An 8,585-nucleotide genomic window follows, 5' to 3' on the forward strand; every position below is an offset into this window, starting at 1 on the left:
GCAGCGCAAACTGGGTCCCAGCGAGTCCGGCCCTGCTGCCGCAGCAGCTCTCAGCCCAGGGGCTACACGTGCTGCTGCCGGTGTCAGGCTCATCGTCCACCTGTTACAGCAGAGACAGGCGTGGGGAAAGGAGGACAGTTCCTCCCCCCCAACCGAGGTTTGCCCCCCATGCCAGACTTCTTTAGAGGTCGGGATGTAGGGACAGTCCCAATTTTTGGGTCATTTTCTTATATAGACACCTATTACCCCCCCACCTTTTGTCCCACTTTTTCACATTTGCTGTCTGGTCACCCTATCGGGATGCTCCATTATGTCTTCCACACCTTGCCCAACTTTGGACACAGCACAGGCACTAGGAAACCCAACTTCCCCAACCCCGTCTCCTGACTTTTTCAGAAGTGATGCAACTGGAGACAGCCCTTCTCAATCCCTTCCCCACCTCCACTCAACAAAATGCCCCCCAAACTCAGATCTGAACCAACTCTTGACTGGGAGGAGTTTCAAAATCTGCCTCTGAATATTCCACTTTAGGGCTATCATTATTGTGGAAACTGAGGTCCAGAGACATTACGTGATTTACCCACTCTCACACAGAGAGGCTAAATTGAGGATCAACAAAGCTATAAATCTAGCTGCTCAGATGGCTGATACAGCTATAATATTGGCACGTTTCAGATATTTAAAAACAGGACAGGTGTTCTCTCTCTCCCCTTTTCTGGCCTGCAGGAAAAATGGATGTGGTGTGAGTATTCAGCCATTACTAAGGGAAAGGGAAATCAGTTATACAAGTTTTGCATTTATTTCTGAACATGGCAAGGGTTATGGTCATTTTAAATCTTTTATGTGAGTGAATTCCAAAGTCCAAAACAGGCACCTGTGAAAGTTCTCTCCCACACTCACCTTCACCGCCCTAGTCAAAATTTCCATGGGTCCAGCAGAACACACAGCTGTTACGGAAGCTTATGGTTGGAGAAGGAGCAAGCAGTAGGCTTTGAATATAAGAGGAGGAACTTTTAGTTGAACTGTTTCATCAGTAGAGAGCCTAGTACAGAGAGTGGAGCACTGGAGGAAGTGGTGATGGGAACCCAAGTTTCCAAGAAGACAAACTAGCACATAATGGTGGATGAAAAGTCTTAAACCATTTAGGGCCTATCTCAGGGGCAAACTTTTTGGCCTGAGGGCCACATCGGGCTTCTGAAATTGTATGGAGGGCCGGTTAGTGGAGGCTGTGCCTCCCCAAACAGCCAGGCATGGCCTGGCCCACGTCCCCCCAGGACTCCTGCCCCATCCAATCCCCCCGTTCACTGTCCCCTGACAGCCCCCCTGGGACCCTTGCCCCATCCATCCCTCCCTCCAGGGCCGGCTCCAGTTTTTTTGCCACCCCAAGCAGCAAAGCAGGAAAAAGATAAAGCTGCGATCGGCAGCAGCTCTACCGTGCCTCTTCATTCTTTGGCAGCAATTCGGCGGCAGGTCCTTCCCCCTGAGAGGGACTGACGGACCCGCCGCCAAATTGCCACCGAAGACCCGGATGTGCCGCCACTTTCCATTGGCCGCCCCAAGCACCTGCTTCCTTTTCTGGTGCCTGGAGCTGGCCCTGTCTCCCTCCCTGTGCCCTGACCCCCCTCCCCCCCCCGACTACCCCCTGTCGCCTCATCCAACCCCTCCTCTCCTTCCTGACTGCCTCCCTAGGACCCCTGCACCCATTCAACCCCCCTGTTCCCTGCCCTCTGACCACTCCGCCCCCTAGTCACACCCCCGCCTCCTGACCACCACCCCGAACTCCCCTGCCCTCTATCCAACCCCCCCATCTCCCTGCCCCCTTACCGCGCTGCCTGGAGCACAGGTGGCTGGCAGTGCTACAGCCACGCCACCCAGAGCACCAGGACAGGCAGCCGTGCTGCCCAGCTGGAGCCAGCCACGCCACCACGCAGCTCAGAGCACCTGGTCAGGCTGGGCTCTGCAGCTGCACTGCCCATGAAGAGTTCACAGCCGGTGGCACAGTGAGCTGAGGCTGTGGGGGAGGGGGAACAGCAGGGAAGGGGCCAAGGGGTAGCCTCCCAGCTCAGGAGCTCAGGGGCTGGGCAGGAGGGTACCATAGGCCAGATGTGGCCTGCGAGCCATAGTTTGCCCACCTCTGGTCTATCTACTATGGTGAATAGAGTTCTAGAAGGAGGTAGATTGATTATGCTAGACACAGCAATGGAAGGATAGTGGTGTTATTTTGTATGTGTATTGCAGTAGTGCCTACAAATTTCTTTCTTTCTATGAAAGCTGAGATTCTCCCAAAATCACTTGACTCAAGAAGCTGAGGCTTTAAGAAAAACACCAGTGATTATGAATCTCATGACAAAACTGCAAGAGTTGGCAACAGCATGTAAGTTACCCAGCATGTGAAATAAGTCTGATTGTAAGAGAAAAGTTTTGTACTGCATTTAAGGCATTATGAAGAAAAAGCCTGCTCACACTTTTAGATTTTAAACTTTTGGGGGCTGGGATTAAGTATTTTGTTTAGCACTTTTTTCCTGTTGTAAAGTACAATGTATAGCTGTGGCATTACATGAATAATAAAACAATAATAACTAATATGTGTTAGAAACCTGCTGCCATGTGCGATTGGAAAGTCAAGTCTCTACTGCCATTTCAGAAGAGGCGTTGCAAGTAGCATTTTTCAGTGAAGACCAATGCTCACAGACCCAGTTTATGGAGACTGAATGGAACTACAGAGCTTTAATAACAAATTTAAAAAGTGTTCCGATTCAGATAAACAGTGTTTCTTTTGCAGGAGACAATGCTGTTATGTATATGGGATCAGATCCTGGTGACTTCTGCAGTCTGAGGATTATCACAGTACGTATAGTTCTTTAACAACATAATCAATGGCATGTGCATTTTGTGAAGACATTTATCAGAGCACAGAATCTACAGTAACATGAATTAGAATGCAATGTGATCCACGTTGTACACCACTCCGTGATAAGCAATTGATTTTTTGCCTGGTCACATATGAGAAGTTTTACGGTATATCATATGCACAAAACAAAAGGCATGAACTCAGAAATAACCACTAGTACTATAACTTTTATTTGCTAATAAATATCTTAATAAACAGGCTTACCCCATCTGTAAGACCTGATAATGCCTCTTAGGAAATTATAGAAAAATAAAATACAATAATAATCAGTAACTTGTACTTTGTACAAAAATCTTATTATGTTGCTCAGCAGGTAGCTTTGCCAAACCCCATATTCGTTCTGCAAATAGATGGCATATGTAATGTAATTCACCTTAAAAATGCCCTAGTTTTGAAAGCTGAGCAGTCTATTACACTATTAATTTGTAGGCATGCCAGCACATGAAAATTTACATGGAACATCTTCATAATAGTATATTTTAAAAAAAGGAAAATAATACCACCTTCAGGTAAATAGGAACTACTTCATCTCTGATGTAAAGTAGGTAGGTTCCCATATTCTTCTTGGGATTGAAGCTCAGTATTTTAAACTTTCTATTTCAGTTATTCCCACAACACTGCTATAACTTGAGAGAAACCAAAATGCATTTGGAACATGTGTGGGAGGCATATTGCATGAAGAAAAGTAATTTGAAATGGTGAGGCAGTCCCAAGAGGAAAATAACTATGCCAGATATGAAATGTTCTATCTCTCAGAAATGTTGGATCTCACTTGCTGTTTGCAGTATTACACAGGCACATTTTTCAATGTTCAGAATCACTGAATGGCACAACTTAAAGGTACAACACCCAATGGTCACTTTTGTATAGGAAGAAAGGTGATTTCGATACAGGTAGTTCTCAATAGTCAAATGTATCTCTAAGGAGAAAAGAAGCAATGCCAAAACACAAGTTGGCATCTTTCTGAAGAGGTGGCTTTCAGAATATTGATAAAGATCTGTGCAGAGGCCATTGTTTACTTGTAAAGTATTTTTCAAGTCTGATTATACTGCAACTTTAGATGTTTTGACATGGCTATTTATATATTGCCTAAAGTGTCTGTCAACAAATATATATTTATATATACACATATGTCAATACATTTTATGGCTATGCTAGAACAGCAAACTATGATGAGCAGTCATATTTAATCGTGTACAACCTAATTTCACAGCAAAGACGAGATTAAAAACCCCTTTGAATTCATACACGTTTAAAGCCTAATACACAGAATTGGAGGCTATGCTGAAAAAACGTACCAAACACAACTAGAAAGACCGCTACCTTCCATGTCAAAATCAAAACTAACCTTTTGAGGGGAACAACTATGTTTTCTGCATATTTTCTCTAAATGGAAATAGCATATTTTAAAAATAATCTTGAAGACAAAATTAGATGAAGCAGAATTTTTGCCATCTTTGACCAAATTAAAGTTGCTTTACGAAAAGATACTCCATTGCCAATTAGTAAATGTAGTCTCACATCCAGATTTTCAGCATCACAAAGACCTTTTTAAGACCTTTTTTTCCTGCTGCATTGGAGTATTTGCAAAGTAGTTTTGTGCTTCTGCAAACTACACATGATTTTCAGAGGTGCACAGTGCCTGCCAGTCCTACTGAAGTCAATAGGAGTTGCAGATGCAAAGCACCTGTCAGAATCAGGCCATATTTTTGCTGGTTTTATAGGTTTTCAATCACAGTAGTATTCTGTACTACTAAAGCAGTTGGGTTTTGACATTGACAGGAGCAGGAATGAAGCCTTAGCTAAGAATTCAGGACCACATTCATCCCTGCAGTAGTATGGTAACGTCATTGGAGTTATTCCAGGGATAAATATTGTCACCACAGTCAGAGTGGTCTTTTGCTTCCATGTAAGCATTGCTGTAAAAGGTGGAAGAAGAAACAGCCCTAAAATAATCTGTAGTTTTAAATGAAAAGGTTCTGGTTCAAACTTAACTTACTCTTTTGTGGGAGGGGGAGTAGAAAAGTTATCCTGTCGTAAGTTCTACTCATCAATGATGGGTGTATGGCTTAGGAGTTTTCAAAACCATGCGATCCCAATGAAATATGGACTTGAATCAGGAATCCAATAAAGAGGACCCCTAGGAGAAACATTTTTATTTTCACATTCTTTGTAACAGTACCCTTCATTAACTGACGTTAAAATCATGCTAAATGATTTTAAACCTATCACATTATTTTGGGCACAGTGCACTAAGGGTGTTTTTTTGGAATCTTTGGGCGTACCTGTAAGATACATAGAAGAAACAAACTCCTACAAAGAGGAAAATTACTGTACCAGTAAGGAATAATATTAAGAGGGGTAGGTCATAGATTATCATGGTGTGTGTCACCTTAGGGAGATAATAAAACAAGATCAAGAAATACTATACAAACATTTGATTTGGGTTGGTAGGTTCTGTTTATTTGGGGGTGATTTTCTTCTAAATTGCATAAATTAACTTGTGGATATTATTTCTGAGGAGATATAGTTACAGAATTTCTAGATGTACTACTATATGCAGTACAGTACTTATTATGGGCTAAATTATGGCAGCCCACTTCAGGTACATGAATGGGGTGGGGGGGAAGAGTATAGATTGCATTTCTTCCTCACCAGATCTCAGCTCTGTCAAACAGAAAGCAACCATAAGGTAGCCTCCATCACTCCCTGAGCTACAACTGGTTATGCTTAGTGTCCTCTCTCCACCACTGTTCAGGTAGGGTATTTCTTCCTTTTCCCACAGCAACCCCCTACCCCTACAGCCTGATCAAGAACCCATTTCAGTCAATTGACATATTTTCACTGTTTGAAATGGGCTTTGGATCAGGGCCTAAGTGACAGAGTTCCATATCTAGTAAATATCAACAAAGAATTATTAACAAGTCCTGTTTACATCACAAGAGAGCATGGTTACTAATACAAGTTTGGCCTTTAGCAACAATTGAACAGTGCTAATAGAGGGGGGAAATACTCATTTATAGTGTTTGGACTGATCATTATATGTATAATTTACTTAGAGCCTCATTCTACTCTCACTGAAGTTAATGACAAAACTTCCATTAACTTCAGTAGGAGCAAGATTGGACCCTATTGACATTTTCCCACTCTCCCACAAACTTCAGATTGTCACACTATTTACATCAGTAACAGTAATCACGCATTACAGGCTTCTACTGTTAAAATACATTATTCTTTCCAGCGGGGTTTTAAATGCACTCAATCAAGTAGACTGAAAGATTCACAAGGCAGGAAATGTCTCCTTAACTATATAGCAGTTTTACAGCACTGAAACTGCAGTTATTGCTTAATGAATAATAATGTACAAGTTTAAAACAATAACTACAGTTTGTTGTCTTCTTCAGCTGATCACTTTTCCAGTCATGTAAAGTTCTTATAAATTATATAGCACAAAGCATCCAGTATATTAACAAAATTTGTGTTTTTTTTCTTTTTCACCTTTTGACTAACCAGTAAGAGCTCAATTTGAATTAGAGAGAACTGAAATGTGGGCTTTTAGGGCTTTCATCATTGGTCAGATATACTCTTCACTGTTATTTTGGCTGTTCACAAAACCTAGTTATAAGAAATGCAGAACAGTTAGAATTCCCAATTATTATAACATTACGTTCACAAAAGATAATCTCATCTATTGAAAATTCTAAGCTATAATGATGGTGCCTAGTATTGTCACAGGCTGGATTCTGGAGAATCAGCAAATTGATTTTTTTCTGAAGAGCCAAAGTACTAGATCATCAGATCATCTTAGTGTGATAATATTGCGAAAATATTATTTCACCTAGGCTGATTTGAAGCACACTATCTTCATAATTCACAACCAGAAATGAACCATCATCTCAAAATTTGGATTCCAGTTTGGAATTTCCCAAACTTTGAGGGTGTTCAGATCCAGGGTTCAGGTATGGCTCATTATACTATATAGGACCCAGCCACCATACAGTTTACATGTAAATGAAGTTCTGAACCCCAAAGTTTAGGAGTCTGAGTGGATCCAGGATTTTGGTTTGATCTTCTCTCTACTTCATATATACTAAGCTCACTAAATCACCACTAATAAAGAGGTCTTGTTGTATCCATTAATTTTTTTTATTAGTAAAAAATTTGGAGAATTAGCTAACTTCCTGCTGTGCATCTAAGAGGAGAATATTTATAGAAACAAATGGAATTCCCTAAATAAAGATAGCAGGAACTGAACAAAATCTTCCAACATATTAAAGAAAGATATAATCAGAAGATTTTATAAAAAATGCCACATAGATTAGACCTCTACTCAGGTAAACAAAATATGTTATTGAAGTTAAAAGAAAAACTATAAAATTAACATTATCTAATGTTGCTTTATACATACTTATTAAAGCCTCAATCCCGCAAACTCTTTAAATCTATGCCTAACTTTACCCATGTGAGTAGTCCTATTGAAGTCATGTGTGCTTAAATGTTTGCAGATTTGGGGCCTACTATAGCAACTTAGTATAGTACATATATTATTTCTGAGATACAGATAGAGCACCTAACCTAACATTGGCTAAATGTGGGACGTAGATCACAAATTAAGAACACAGCAAAAATAGCAGAGAAGAAAGCTTGAAATGATTTGGGGAGTGGTTTTTTTAATATAAAGTTTTCCATATCCTTAGCTTCTCATTTAATTATACAGGGATAATAGAAGAGGTCTCTCTGGAACAGAGGAACAGTTGAGAAATCTCTTGCAATAAGGGAAAAGTGAGAGATATTGTTACAGAACATCTTAAAGAAACACACAGAGATATTCTTACATGACCCAGTGTCATTATTTAGCACAGGGGTCAGTAACCTTTTAGAAGTGCTGTGCCGAGTATTCATTTATGCACTCTAATTTAAGGTTTCACGTGCCGGTAATACATTTTAACATTTTTAGAAGGTCTCTTTCTATGAGTCTATAATATATAACTAAACTATTGTTGTATGTAAAGTAAATAAGGGTTTTAAAATGTTTAAGAAGCTTCATTTAAAATTAAATTAAAATGCAGAGCCCCCTGACCAGTGGCCAGGACCCGGACAGTGTGAGTGCCACTGAAAATCAGCTTGCGTGCCGCCTTCGGCACGCGTGCCATAGGTTGCCTACCCCTGATTTAGCATAATAAAACAAGAAAATATGATTTATAATCTCATAGTGTTTACTATTTATTTTAAACCAAATGTTATCTCCATAATAAGCTTCTGCCTATTGTCTTTTCTAAACTTGAATACTTCTTGTTTAAAAAAATCTGAAAAGTCCCATTGCCTTGAGACTTTCCCTTAAATTATCTGGGGATGGGAGGATGAGATCCTATAAAATCACATTTAAAAGAGAATAATTTATACTGTATAAGCATCTTGGGCTACTACACCAGGAGATCTCAACCTTTATTTTACAATATGGACCACATCTTAATCAAGAGATTGGCTCAAGAACACCTCCCCTACCATTCATGATCACTTGAAATCCCTACAGCTACTACAGCAATTATTCACATGGAAAAGTATCATTAGGACAGTGTTCAATGTTTTTAATGTGATTTAGTGACTGGAATTAGGAGGAGGGCCAGTATCGTCTGACCAGCCAGCTCTCCACAGTTTGAGTTTGAGAGCCACT

The sequence above is a fragment of the Mauremys reevesii genome, linkage group 1 (assembly GCF_016161935.1).
Source record: "Mauremys reevesii isolate NIE-2019 linkage group 1, ASM1616193v1, whole genome shotgun sequence".
NCBI classification, from domain to species: Eukaryota; Metazoa; Chordata; order Testudines; family Geoemydidae; genus Mauremys; species Mauremys reevesii.